This window comes from Lissotriton vulgaris, chromosome 10 (genome assembly GCF_964263255.1).
Source record: "Lissotriton vulgaris chromosome 10, aLisVul1.2, whole genome shotgun sequence".
NCBI lineage: Eukaryota > Metazoa > Chordata > Amphibia > Caudata > Salamandridae > Lissotriton > Lissotriton vulgaris.
The window spans coordinates 677,916,803-677,929,090 of NC_141698.1; the positions used below are offsets into that span (position 1 = coordinate 677,916,803).

Consider the following 12,288-nt stretch of genomic DNA (forward strand, 5'->3'; position numbering starts at 1 on the left):
GTTCACGGGCTGCATAAAGTGCTTTCTTTTACGTAATTAAGGGGCAGATGTATCAAGCGTTTTTTTTAAGCAAACACTGCGAATCGCAAAATAGCAGCGCTTGGGACAAAAAAAAACGGGAAATGCGATGTATTAAAAAAAATTGCATCGCAAAATTAAGGAATCGCAAAATTTGCGATTCCTTAATTTTGCGCTACCATTAAATGGTACGTAATAAAGAAGAAAGTTTTGTGATTTCCCTCTAAGAAATCGCAAATTACCACCAACTTGTAGATGGTGGTAATTTGCGAATTCTTTAAAAAATTCACTTTTTGACATTTTTAAAGGTGCCATGTGACGCTCATACATCCCCTTAGGGCATGTATGTGCGCCATATGCGCACACATGTAAATTACAGGGGTGCAGCAGGGTGTCCTTACGACACCCTTGAAATTATTCTCAATTTGCGATTTGCAAATTACGAATCGCAAATTGAGAATAACTTTCCATTCATTCTATGGGCCTCCTGGCCCATAGAAATGAATGGGAAATTATTCCTTAATTGCGAATAGCAATTTGCTAATCGCAATTAAGGAACTTTAAGAAATCACTAAAAAATAGCGAATTTCTAGATACATACCATTTAGCAATTCTCAAATAGCGATTCGCAAAAAGCACTATTTGAGAATCGCTAAAGGGTATCTTGATATATCCGGCCCTAGGTGCACAGTCTCCGTTATTCAATCATGGACAATCGCGCACGTATGCAAACACTGATGTGCGCAACTTCTTTTGCACAAGTGCAGCTGCGTTTCCCTTTTCATGCCTGCTTATATATTTCTGCAAATGTGCACTTGTCTTTATTTGTGATGACAGAGATGTGCATATAACATTTTCTATCAGTTGTTGCCTGCTTTATTAAGTTGTGTCTGACTGAGAATATGGCTAAAACGTTTTTTTGACATATTGTAAGTTAGGCACCATTTCATAAAACATGTACTAACTGATGAAAAATGTAACGTGCATCTGCACTAATCACAAAAGTTTGCAGATGCGCACTCTAAGGATTACGCATAAAAAAGACAAAAAGTGTGGCTGCATGCGGGCAAAAGGAGGCACTCAAATCAATTTTTGCATAGGAGCACGTTTTTCATGACAGGACCCCTGGTGTTGTGAATGCTAAAAGCAATTGCTTTTTAGATATGACATTTGCCAAGCCCTTTTGATATTTTGAAAATTACAGTAATGCATAATGTAGTTACGAATTGGGGCTTTCAGTCAGCCCTCTTCATCCATTAGTCTGCTTTGGCATTCAATGGTTTGTGCCACCCATTACAGCAGGTAGCTTATGGCAATGGGTGACCCACGTCCATAGCTGCCAAGGTTTCAGATTGCTTATGTGTGAAATGTTCATAAATTCATTGTAATTATGAGTGACATTCAATGACTATGAGGGACACTTTCTTACGAGCAAAATGAAGCAATAAAGATGTGGAAAACATATAAATATGAAATTTGCATTGTGTTTCCCCATGGGTTATCACTCGAAGCTTGATTCACTACCCTGCCCATGTGACAGGGTGAGTGGTCATTCAACCCAGCATTTTTTGTTTTTCTGCAAATTTTACATGAAATATAATAAGTGGCTTCTTCTTCCATTCTTTACTAAGAGTAGGCCTATTAGCTTGGCCTCTGCCTATTCATATATGCTTGCCTTAGAAAACGAAGAGTTGGTCTTTCGCTTAAGCACATTCCTGAGAATTGCTTCCAGGGCACACAGTCAATGCTTATGGATTGAGTTTTAACAATGTACAGACAGTTCCTAATTAACTAATGGATTGGTTTATACACTAGCGACCTATTTATGATGAATCTTTGTTTTAAATTGCCATCTAAAAAATCTCATGTTATTGTGTTCATACAACTGTAATTCTTGCTATTATATATTGCTAAATGTTCTCTTTTTAATTAGTGTTACACTTTTATGGATACATTGTTTATCCGAATAAAGTTTGTGAACTGAACTGAGTGACATTCAATGACTATGAGTGACACTTTCTTATGAGCAAAATGAAGCAATAAAGATGTGGAAAACATATAAATATCAGAAATTACACCCATTTCACCAACAATAGACTCTAAGAAGACTCTAAGAAGATCTTAAAACTTCTGAAAAGCAACAAAAATTGGAAGGGCACTGTGGGACCCAACTGTACCAAACAGGATGTTAGAGGCCTCATCACTAATGACTGAGTGCAAAGTCACAAGAGAAGTGATCTTTGAGGTGCTGGGATCCTGAACTAGCATGTTACTGGTGCCTTAACTAAACCTTTAGGCCAAAGATTTTGCCAACTAGCTGCCGTATTATATAAGAGCTCCTTGGGCGCAACAGGTGTTTGCCCCTGCTTTGCGTACCCCTGGGGCACTTTGGTATTACAGCAGGGGCTGCAGACGCTTGTGCTTCCCCTTCTGTCATACTGATAGCGCTGGCGCACATAAAGCGCCAGCGCTATCATCAGAGGATGTTCCCTCATGTAAATGGGGGCGTTCCCCATGCAAATGATGGAATCCATTTGCCTCTGCGCCAGCACCGTATTACAGACGCGAGCCCAGAGGCAAAGAAGCTGACAGGGCGGGCACTGATGGTGCCTACCTAAAAGATGGAGCTCCATAAGTGCGCCCTCTGATTACAGCCTTCTGGAGGGGGGAAACGGGGTTCCATGGACCCCCCAAGACATCCCCTTGCAGGCAGGTGCAGACACTCACTGCATCCGCCTGCAAGAGGATCTCTTTCCCCTCTTAAAGGTGCAGGCAGGTTGCTGTCTGCACTATGAAACACGGAGCTGCTGCTTCAAAGCTGCTCTATTTTTTACATGAATGCGCTGTCCCCAGGGTAGCGCGAGTTTGTGGCTGCCCTTGGAGCAGCACATTCGCTATAATACCTTTTAAAAGGGGCACCCAGTGCAATGAAGGAAAAAGAGATGAATGTATAATACGGCCTTAGAACAGCAGCAATAATTCTAATGCCATGATGACCAGGGTTGTGGCTAAGATTAAGTGTTTCCATCTGGCATGAGATAGTTACGTGGCCCAGGATGAGTTTTGCGCCTCTGTACTGTACAGTGGATCAAGGACAGCCATCTCGTTTCATGTTGTTGGGGTATAATCTTTCCAGTCTTGGGACTTCAACAAACCAGCATCACATTTGTCATACAATGGGCACTCCCCCTCCGTTGTCAGTCTGAGAGGCCAAGGGAAGAATGGATACAGAACTCAGCTCCGCCCTCCGGAGGTGAGATTCTGACTAGTGTGAGGAGCAGATATACCAGCTTCAACCCCACTCTTCTCACTGTCACACAGCACAACATACCTCGAGGCACTGGTGCAAACTTGCATGCATGCATATGTTGGTATTTGTGCCACCTATTTTAGTTGGTGGTACAACACACCAATGTAAACAGGGGTTTGGAGAAACTCAAGCTTTTAAAATGCCTCCTATGCAGCGGGCCTGGCTGTCTCTGGGGACCCAGCTCATAAACTGTGAAAATCATATGCTTCAATTAGCCAGGAGTAAGCCGAGACAATGTGAAGGCATCAGGAGGGGTGTCAAGAGGAGGGAGTGGGCCGAGGGAGAGGGGTCAAAGCATGACAAGGAAGGGGAGGCCGTACTCTGCAGGAGGAACTGGCTGTGTTATTTATTTAGCCTATTACAGATGGTCTTGTACACGTGAGACCCACGCAACTATGCAAGGGCATTTTACATTCCTGCTAAGAAAATACGGAAACCAAAAAATCTATTTTCTGTCAACATCTGCACAATAATATTCCTGTTTTCAGCTCCTAAATAACAATCAGTGGACCAAAGCGCTCATCTTCAGCAAGAGCGGCCACGGCAGCATATGAAGGATATATCGCTGAGTTTGCGGCAGTGTGTCCTACTATGTGTTTATGTGCGTGTGTACTCCAGATGCAAGGGCGTTGGCGCTGTTTACTTATCTGGTATCGAGGGTTCGCAAGCACTGCGCCTTCTGTTTTATTTCCGCCTTTGATGCGTTGTTTACATTCAGTATATTGACGCCTATTAATTTTTAATCCCAGAGGCCTACGGACGGAGTTGTGGAGAAGGTTCGGGCTCAAAGGCTCCGTAGAGACAACCACAGGGGTGCGCCGCACACTCTTCCAGCCGTGTAGCTGCTTCAGAAGGTGAAGCTTTTCCAGTAAACACTAGGATATGCTCACCTGGAGTAGTGAGGCGGAGTATGTGATGTGGCGTTACGGCCGTTTAGGAACTCGGGAATCACCGGCTTGAGTCTCGGCATCGGCTAAACATCGTGTGATTCAGGTCAAATCACTTAATCTCCCCGTGCCTAAAACCCCTGTTCACTCGCCAATACCTCCGGGACCAGTTTGCTCTAAATAAAACTAAAAACCAAACTAACAAGCATCGATCTCTTGTCTTTATGGAGCCATGTGTTTCTGATTAGAAACACAAGGCCCCCATAAAGATAAGAAAGTGCTTTACGACAGACGCAAAGCAGGCAAGCCAGTCCGGGTGGGCCGGCACAAAAACCGAAAGGGAGGCAACCCAAACACCTAATTTCCAATGGCAGGCCACCCTTTAACAGAAATGGTGACGCCAGCCAATGGAAATCAGGGGCGGGGCTTAAAGGCCATTTCTCAAACTCCTCATTTACAATAATCTGGCCAGGCGAACTGCGCATGTGCGCAGCAACGCTAGGCGAGACCTAAAAAGGGCAAAATAGAGTTGCACTGCGTAAGTTTACAGGCTAATGTTAGTAAATATATTCTGAAAACTACAACTCCCAATGCCTTAGCGTGTCCAATGAAAGTCCAGGACTGGAAACATGGAGTTCTAATAATATGGAAGGAGGCGTTAAAGCCAAGCATGGAGTCAAGAAGGTGAAGTTAAGGGCAATTTGACAGCACAGTGAGGATGGCTGGGTCCTCAGGCAGTGCAGCAGGGGAAAGCCGAGCCTGGCGGACCAGCCTGGTTCACTTGTGACACTAACTCTCAGTCAGCGAGCGCCATTACATCCGATGGTCCACCTGTCTTTGCAGCTTCACAGTCCAGGACTCAGTGACTCGCTCATGGCTGCACCAGAGGACCACTCTCTGGCAGCAGCCTTACAGGTCCACTAAAAATCTTATACGCGCCAGCTAGCGGGCAGCACAGTACGAGCGCAGCTGCAAATCTGGGATCCTGGCGGCGCTAGTCCAGCCACTGGCTAACTTTCCTATGAGTGCCGGAATTCTGCTCTTTCACAAGGAGCACATCTGCATACACAATTGTTATTTTCAGTGCCGGGTACTGCTATGGCAACGTGTGCTTTTGGAGGCCAAAAATACCTTTGCTTTTAGCTCATTTGTTTTTATATTTGGTAGGGCCTTTTTGAGCCCCTAACAACAACGTTTTGCAAAAACCATGATAAAACAAAAGAAGCATTGACAAAGCCAAACGGCTGGCTGACAATGGATGCTTTGCCAATCCTTGTTTCAGTAGCTTTTTGGACTCCTGTTGGCTTTTTTGGTGCTGAAACATATCCTTCGTATGTTCTAAAGTTGTAAATGATTCTGTTTGTGATCGTGATGAATTGAAGCTAATGTAGGCTAGCAACATAACACTTCAGCTTACAAAAAAAGAGATATTAAACACACTTTTCTTGTCAGCTTTTACAAACGGATGCCCTACACCTGCTGCGTTACAGTGAATGCTGAGCATTTTACTTTTTCATTCAGTATGCTTCCCATCTTCCATACCTCGCCCAAAGTTGCCCTGAACAATACAAACAAAGCATAAGGAAGTGCCAAACACTGCTCCATTGCCCCGGGCTAGGTATGTGCTACATAAATAGCTATCACTAAGCGAGTGTGAAATTTAAACAAATTCCACCAAACAACACAGTTGTCATGAATCTCTATCAAGCAAAAAACACAACAGTGCATACTAGATGCATATTCTTTTTCAAAACAAGCACAGTGTCAAAGGCAACGCGTTGCTTTCAAACACACAAGCCGCACATTGCCAAAATCTGAGAAGTCTGTGCACAAACCACTGGGCAATGGCAAACACATTAGCTCGACTGGGAAACCCAACCGAAATGCCTTCCTGTGCTATACAATACACACAAAATTAAATTCACCAGGATCTGAGCTGTCATTAACCAAATCCTTATGTGCTGACATATATGAGGCAGTCAAATTACTATAAGAAAGTTCAAGTTGCTGGTGCATTCCATACAAGAGCCAGTTAAATGACCATACAATACAAAACACAAATTATTCATGTGAGGTGGAACAATGGGATGTGCATTTAATATATACTTTCCCTTCTTCAATTCTGTGCATTAGAGTCTTATGTCGTCATTACGAGTCATTCATTCATGTGACAAGCTCCATCTATATAATTGGGATAGAGATCAGCATATTTTAAATCTTTCAGGCTTCAAAAATCAAGGAATTAAAAATAGTGGCTGTGGCATGTAATAGCCAATTCCCAGCATAAACTGTTTAACCCAGTATGTATCTTTAAATAATCAAGTCAGTGGCCCTGATTAAAGCACAGGTTTTATATATCGCACCCGATAAATAATGATACCACGGGATATCAGGTGCGATAAATAGCACCTATTATGAGTGTGTGGGGAATACCATGCATAGTTGGCTATTTGTAAGAAATTGGGTTACTAGTTGACGGGAGTGAAATCATACTCAAGCAGGAACCAAGGTGAATCTCAAGCAAACCCTAAATTAACCTGTGCTCAGCCCTGAGGTATTCTGCCACAGATCAGTCATGCTTAACTCAGAGGCAATGTGTAAAGTATTTGTGCAACATGTCAAGCAGGAACACAATGAAAACACACCTCAAAAGGGATCCCACACCAGATTAGACAAAATAGAGTCATTTTCACTAAATTACACAAGACCAGATCAACAAAAATCTAAACAGTAGAATCAATCAGTACAGTGGCAGATATGGAATTTTAAAGCTTTAAGTGATAATTGCATCAAAAAGTACAAAGCGCCAACTGGGGATATCTGGTTGCTGTGGACCGGGACAAAGTCACAAGTTCAAGGCTGACTGCAATGAAACGAGGTATGGCGACAGGAACTCAGTTAGACCAGCTGAACAAGAATACCTTAAATACAGGTTGCAGAGCAGTGCGAGGTCCCGCGTCAAGGATGAGTCATGCAGCCAAGGTGATGCTGCGGTTCTGAGGAGCTGTGAGGCTGTGATGTGAGGTTCTGCGTCATCATTGAGGATCCATCAATGAGGACTTGTGATGCAAAGTCCGGTGCCAAGGATGAGTCACATAGCAGAGGTGACGCGTTGGTTCCTGAGGAGTTTCCCGCTGCGATGCCAAGCACCAGAGATTATGTGTTGGTTCTACTCGAGCGTGTGCCATAAAGCAGAGGAGATGCATTGGTTCTGAAGAACTTCGAGGCTACACAGCAGAGTCCTGGTGCTGGGAACAATCTATGCAGGAGAGCAATGCATCAGTTCTGCTTGGGGTTGCACTGCACAGCAGAGGAGATGTGTTGGTTCTGCTGGATCCACAGATGGGCTGGCAGAGCATCTACAGGCCCTCCTCTAACGGTCCAGGACTGGGGTGGCTCCACTGGCATGGACAGACTAACAGTTGCAGAGTCCAGGTGCGAGTAACAAGAGACTTGGCCTTTTGGAGTCATTCTGGTGATCCTGGGTAATCGTAGCAGGTTCACATCTTTTCACCCAGACAAGAAGGCAGCAGACAGCAGGTCAGCACAGCAGGCAGCGGTCCTTCAGGGCAGTAGTCCAGCAGAGTGGCAGCTGTTTCAGCAGCACAGCAGTCCTTCTTCATTTACAGAGTCTTTCACAGGTCCAGAAGTGTACAGAAGATATGGTGTCTGAGGTCCAATATGTATACCTGTTGCCTCCTTTGAGGTGGGAGAAGATTCTAGAGGTTTCCCTTTGAAGGGCATAGGTTTCTTGTCTCCCGTGCCCTGGCTCCAGACTAACTACAGGGGTATGCAATCCTTTGTGGGAAGGCAGGCCACAGCCTATTCAGGAGCAAGTGGGGCTGTGACTAACTCTTCCCTCCAATCCTGCAAGTGATGGCACATTCAGGAACACCTAAACTCTCTAGTGTGTGCAGCTGTTAAGGAGGAATACACAAAGTCCAACTGTCAATTACACCCAGTCATGTAACACAGAGATACGCTGCAGGCAATAAATGGTTAACGTAAGAAAATGCCAACTTTTAAAAAGTTATAATGCGACTTCATTGTAAGTTAGGCTTTTTCCTTATAATTCCAAAGACACCAAACAAGAACTGGTTACCTGTTCCCATTTGGAAGTTACAGCTTATTAAATGTAATAAGGTACCTCCAATGTTATCATATAAGAGAATCAGGCATTGCCACAGTGAAAAATTAATTTAGGGTTTTTCACTACCAGGGCATGTAAAAGATAAAATTACATGCCCTACTTTTTAAATACACTGCACCCTGCAGGGCCTACCCAAGAGGTGACTTATTTTTACTAAAAAGAAAGTATTGGGTTTGGTAAAAAGGTGCCTGGTCGACATGGCAGTGTACAACTGAACCCATAGGCTGCAAAGGCAGGTCTGAAACATGTTTAAAGATTTACTTAATTGGGTGGCACAATCAGTGCTGCAAACCCACTAGTAGCACTTAATTTACAGGCACTTTACTAGGGACTTATACGTAAATTATTAGACCTGGCATCCAAGGTGTGTTTTTTTCCCTGATCTTTTGCCTCTAACCCCGATATTTTTGATGCTATGCTGGATTTCTTTTTTGCTGGTTTAGATGCTTAGGGCACTTTGCTACTGCTGATCATTGTCAAAGTGCAAGTGCTCCCTGTAGAAATTATTATGATGATTGGTTATCCATTATTGGTATATTTGTCTTACCAATAGGTCCCTAGTACAGTGCACTAAGTGTGCCAGGGCTGGTAAGTCAAGTGCTACTAGTGGGCCCGCAGCACTGATTGTGCCACCCACATAAGTTGCCTCCAAAGGAGTTTGTTTTGATAGATCAATTCAATGATTTGTGTAAATTAATTTACTTCAGGTAACTTAATTGTCCTGAACCAAGTTGATTAAAAAATCAAATGCATACATATATAACAACACTAAATAGACGTAACAATACTCAACATAAACAATAACCAATAGACATGTGTATAGGCAAAGTGTTAGATTTTATCAAATTTAAATCAAAGCGGGAAAGTACAATACAAAAAAATTATACACAGGAATACAGGACAAATGTATGAAATTAAATCACAAAATCTCTGTAGAGCCTGTTGTCTGCCTATCCAAAAATAGATGACTGAATTATCCTTTGGATCAAGCAGGAAGTCGACGTTTCGGTCTTGTCTGAGTAATTCTATAAGACCATCATCAGGACAGAAGAGTTATAATATTGTAACTCCCCAGAAACGAGGGGATCACAGAGGATCGAGTGCATTAGATTCAATGAGCATCAAAAGGGTCGCTTCATGTCAGATCTTAGTTGTATGACCGTCATTCACTATGGTCAGAACGAGTTTTTAGAAAGATCGGACGAAACGAGGATTCATCTTAAAGGATGTGACAGGGTGAATAAATAAAGTTCCTCTCTTGACACGTGATTAAGTGCACACTCGTCTAACAAGATCATAGTGCGTTTGTAGGTCGTCACAGGTATCAAATCTGCGTGAATGTTGAATTGGAGCCGCGGGGAGTCAGTCGTCACTCAGCGAGCGTCTCTTGCTCGCTGAGTGACGACTGACTCCCCGCGGCTCCAATTCAACATTCACGCAGATTTGATACCTGTGACGACCTACAAACGCACTACGATCTTGTTAGACGAGTGTGCACTTAATAACGTGTCAAGAGAGGAACTTTATTTATTCACCCTGTCACATCCTTTAAGATTAATCCTCGTTTCGTCCGATCTTTCTAAAAACTCGTTCTGACCATAGTGAATGACGGTCATACAACTAAGATCTGACATGAAGCGACCCTTTTGATGCTCATTGAATCTAATGCACTCGATCCTCTGTGATCCCCTCGTTTCTGGGGAGTTACAATATTATAACTCTTCTGTCCTGATGATGGTCTTATAGAATTACTCAGACAAGACCGAAACGTCGACTTCCTGCTTGATCCAAAGGATAATTCAGTCATCTATTTTTGGATAGGCAGACAACAGGCTCTACAGAGATTTTGTGATTTAATTTCATACATTTGTCCTGTATTCCTGTGTATAATTTTTTTGTATTGTACTTTCCCGCTTTGATTTAAATTTGATAAAATCTAACACTTTGCCTATACACATGTCTATTGGTTATTGTTTATGTTGAGTATTGTTACATCTATTTAGTGTTGTTATATATGTATGCATTTGATTTTTTAATCAACTTGGTTCAGGACAATTAAGTTACCTGCAGTAAATTAATTTACACAAATCATTGAATTGGTCTATCAAAACAAACTCCTTTGGAGGCAACTTTACCCATCCCATTACGTTTTACCCAAGCCCCCAAAGGTTTACTGGGTTGCTCACTCTATTGACTACCCACATAAGTAGCCCTAAAAGAGATGTCTCTGGCCTGCCACCACAGTGCCTGTGCACAGTTGCTAACTGCCATATTGACCTGACAAGTGCACCCACTTGCCAGGCCCTACCTCTCCCTTTTTTTCTGCACAAGGGACACCCCTATAACAGGCCCAAGTTACCCCCCCGGGCAGGGTGCGGAGTATGTGGATGGTAGGACATGTACTGATGTGTGTACCATGTCCTCATTGTGAAATACTGCCAATTTTGTTTTTCACAATTGAGAAGCCATCTTGCCCATAGGACAGAATGGGAAATGATGTGTAACATGTGTACCTGATATCTTCCCATAGGAGTGAGATAGCCCATTGGAGTCTAGTATCCCTGAACTCAGAATTTAATAACACATCTTTTAGTAAAGGTGTTTTTTAAATTCTGGGTTTGAAAATAGCACTTTTAGAAAGTGGCTATTTTCTTGTTCAATCTTTCTGTGTGCCTCTGCCTAGTTGTGGATTGACTGTCTGGTTTGAGAGTAACAGGGGCTGGGGTGGCTCCAGGAGTCTGGGTGAGTCAGCACTAGGCTGAATAGATCTATCTGCATTTGGAGTGGTGGGAGGAGTAGCACATTGGGCCTGAATAGGGCTGTGCCTGCCTTCCACAATGCTGGCTCCACCTCCTGCGGTGCATCTGAAGACCCTGGCCCACCTTCACAAAGGAAGAAGTTGTGCACTGGCAGAGTGCACCCAGAACTGGTTTGAACTGGGTCCAGGACCCCTAACACATGAAGAACTAAGACTTTTGGGGTATAAAAGTAAGAGCTGAACCCCCTGTAAAATCAGACTACTTCGTGATCAAGAGGAACTTCTGTCAAAGAAGAACAGCTGAAGAATACTGATGAGAAGTTCTGCCCTTGCTGTGTGCTCTGAGGCTGGCCTGCAGTTTGCTGATTTAACTGAGGAGAGGACAAGGGACTTTGATGTGTGCTGTGTCCCCCCTGTTTGCTAAGGACTTTGCTGTGTGCTGGTCCAGAAGTTAAAGAGTCTCCAAGGGTCTGAGGAGAGCTGGCTTCCTGTTACTGTAACACAGGGTCATGAGGTTTCAAAGATTCCCAGAGGCGTTGTGTGCATGCGCTTGTATCCAGCTGGTGTGCTACATGGAGCCTGTGTTGCTGAGAAGGGCTTTTTCTTCATGTTCTGCAAAGCACTGTGTGTCCATTTCACTGCCGCTGGCCAGTGAGCCTGAAAGCGCTGTGTATGCCTGCCGGCCCATGACCGGAGGAAGGCGTTGTGTGCCAATTTCACCGCCGCCAGCCCAGGAGCCTGAAAGCGCTGTGTGCCTGCCAGCCCGTGACCAGAGAGAAGCGCTGTGTACCTGTGATTCACTGCCGCCTGCCCAGGAGCCTCGGGAGCACTGTGCTGATTTCCCCGCCGACGTCAGAGGGGAGCCACGCTGGGATTGGTGCCAGCGTGGGATGTTGCCAGGCAATGAGGGGCTCGTCATCTAGAGGACCCACACTGAATCCAAGGAAGCGCTAGGAGTCTCGACCCCGTCCCTGCGACCAACTACTGCCGGCGAAGGAAGGAAAGAGACCGGGAGCATGTTATGTTACCGTCTAGGGCGTGGTGCAGGTCACCAAGAGAGCTCTCTCGGCCTCTGGCCTTAGCTGAGTAAGTCAGGGGAGCGTGAGGGCCCGTACTTACCCCTGGTGGAGCGGCAGTACCAGGGTCTTTGCCCCAAGTCGATCTG

At 44.2% G+C, this 12,288-nt stretch overlaps 1 protein-coding gene across 1 annotated transcript in view; it reads right to left on the bottom strand.

The window, feature by feature from the left end:
* Positions 1-12,288, bottom strand: part of ADARB2 (adenosine deaminase RNA specific B2 (inactive)) — a 529,461-nt gene that overhangs the window by 221,128 nt on the left and 296,045 nt on the right. The window lies entirely within an intron of this gene.